Source organism: Dioscorea cayenensis, chromosome 14 (genome assembly GCF_009730915.1).
Source record: "Dioscorea cayenensis subsp. rotundata cultivar TDr96_F1 chromosome 14, TDr96_F1_v2_PseudoChromosome.rev07_lg8_w22 25.fasta, whole genome shotgun sequence".
Taxonomy (NCBI): Eukaryota; Viridiplantae; Streptophyta; class Magnoliopsida; order Dioscoreales; family Dioscoreaceae; genus Dioscorea; species Dioscorea cayenensis.
In genome coordinates, this window is record NC_052484.1 from 19,684,533 (window position 1) to 19,687,529 (window position 2,997).

The window sequence follows — 2,997 nt, forward strand, 5'->3', positions numbered from 1 at the left end:
TTTTTTTTCGTAAATGAAAATACCATTCATACTCTTTAGTTATGCATAGTATATACACAATAAAATATAAAAAAACCAATGCAAAAAATCATTGGTGTTAGAATTTCATTGCTCAAATTTAAAATCTGTTAACTGCAATGATGTAATAGATCAATAATTGTTACTGCATACTTGCAATCTAAACCCCATATGACAGATTGATGGTGCATAACCGGTCATTTGATTTATGATTTTATGTTATTTTTAATTGTATATATATGCTTGTCACATTTATCAAGAATAAAATAAAATATTATAAATATATTCAAGTTGAAAAAATCTCTTTCATTCCATGGTCTTCTCCAAAAACATGTTTTTTATTTTTTTTTAATCCTAATCATTGTTATGAATCCTTACTAGTGCTTCAAAATCAAACACTCTCAATTCCTCTTGATTATTTTAATATGATAATCTAAATAAGATCAATTGTGTTATAATTTTCAACCATAGAAATGCTGTGAAACAATGGTTTAAAGCTATCCAACTCATGGTTTGATTCGTCATCTGAGTGAGATTTCATGTAATAAAATTCAATAATTCATTTTCTAAAACGTTTTAGACATAACAAATCTCCGTGATTTATATAATATAAAAAAATTTTGAATCCAAAATTTTAAACTTTAGATAATGTTTATGTATTTATATGTATGTTAAAACTATCTGTTATTATTAGTTTAAATTGTCTGTACATCTCTTTAAAATAAAATTTATTTCTGCATTTTTGTGCAATCTAGCTTTAATATTAAATAAAAAAATTATCCTATTTTTTTATTAAAAATATTTAAACTTTAGAGGAGAGATATAGAGAGAATAATATAAAACTAATTATAACATTCTAAATATCAAACAAGTAATAGTGTAATACTGATATTTGTAGATATGTACTAATAAAAAAATAATTTTATTATTATTATTTGAAATAAGAAGGTCACAGGTTTCACATGCAGTGCTTTTCAATGTCCAACATCATATTTGACAAAACGAACCTAAATCACCGACACCATGTTGATAATTGATAATGGATTGGGCCGCTTGGGTTGTTCATCTACTCCCATAACTTTAATTGGGATAAACTAAAAACACAAAAGAAATATTTTCTCTTAATTCAATATCTATCCAATTATTTGTTAAACCATTTATGGCAAAATAAATTCACACAAAAAATGAAAGATTAACATTGGCAAACAAGTAAGTTATATGTAATATAATCCTAAATCCCTAACCCACATAAATATATATAGAGAACTAGTAATCTAGTGACGTCTAAAATCTAAGGATGTCCACAATAGCATCCGAGCTTTGATCATCATAAACAGTACTGAAAACGCATTCCTGCAATGTTGCACAGTATCATGACCAGTAAAAAATGTACAATATTTATTGAAACAAATAACCATTGGATAATAATCCAACGGTTTTAAATCAAACATCTTTAGAAAATAGTAATCTACGTAGGGATGGCAATGGAGCGGGGTGGGGCAGGGTGGCCCGGCCCCGCTTCCTCCACGCTCACCCCATACCTTGCCCCGCTCCCCGCCCCGCTATTTTCTTTTTAGTTTTTCAATACCACGACCCTAGGATTTTTACACTTACCCCGCCCCGCCTTTACAAGAATTGAGATAAAAAAATAAAAATCTCCACTATTTTTAGTTCATTTACATCAATGATTAAAAATATATAATACCATATTAAATAACAAATGGTACAAATTATATAACAACAACAAGACTATTCATCTCAAATTATATTTTTCACTATGTATTTTTTTATAATTAAAATATTAATACATAAATTTAATCAAAATACATAACTAGTTAATATAATTTTATTTACTTTGATATATAAAGTGAGAAATTTTAACATTATATGTGTATATAAATATATAGGAAATATATGTAATTTTTTTAGCGGAGGCGAGATGGGGGCGAGCAAGGTAGTACCAAACCCGCCCGCCCGATTTTCAAAAACCGCCCCATTTGGGGAGGATCGGAAATTATGGGGCATTTCTAGTTTTTGCCATCCCTAAATCTACGGATTTATTTATATTTTTTTGCCATATATATTTAGAAATAGCAAGACTTAAAAGATGTCAAATGAATAAACAGGTACGAAGATGCATAAGTTGTTATAGTATAACAACCCTTAAAAAATAACACACGAGAATAATAAAAATTTGTCACATGCGCCTAAGATGATATATCAGAGATTTATTCTTATTAATGGATTTGGTATACATCAATAGTTGGTAATACAAGGATGTATCATGCAATAACTTTATCTAATTGTCAATTCAGCTTTGAACTTTGGGTGGGCCTTTAATTTTGAAGCCATATATTATCCAACAAACATGTTTGACAAATTATATATATGCATCCAAAGTTTGATGGTCTTGTATTTCTTCTAAATTTTTTTCGTACATTTAACTTGTAATTGAATTTCTATAATTAAATAGCTCAAGTTTAACGTTTGAAGATTAAACAAGCGTTTCCTTTGTTGACTAAGTTTATATCCAACTACGTTGAACCGAACTTGTAAATATTTATGCTTTTATGTCGATTGCACATTAAATTCATTCCATGTTTTTTTAATAATTAAAAATAAATAAATTACAATTTATTGAAAAGAATATATAATATAAACAATATAGACAGAGAAAATGATAAAACTTTACATGGACTGCATATTACATGGGAAAGAAAACTAGAACATCTACCGGTGATGATAAAAAAGAACTATATGTAAAAAAAATAAAAATAAAAATAAAAATCATGCAACTGATTGCTTGGCTAGTTATGTAAGATATTAGATCTAGTTGTAGAAACCAAAGGTCCCATAAAATCAAGACACTTTTTAATCACTGAAAACAACATTCTCCAGCTTGATCTTTTATGAGGATGGAACTTCATTTATCTGGACAGCAAGCATCTGATCAATGTTGCCTACAGAAAGAAAAAAAAA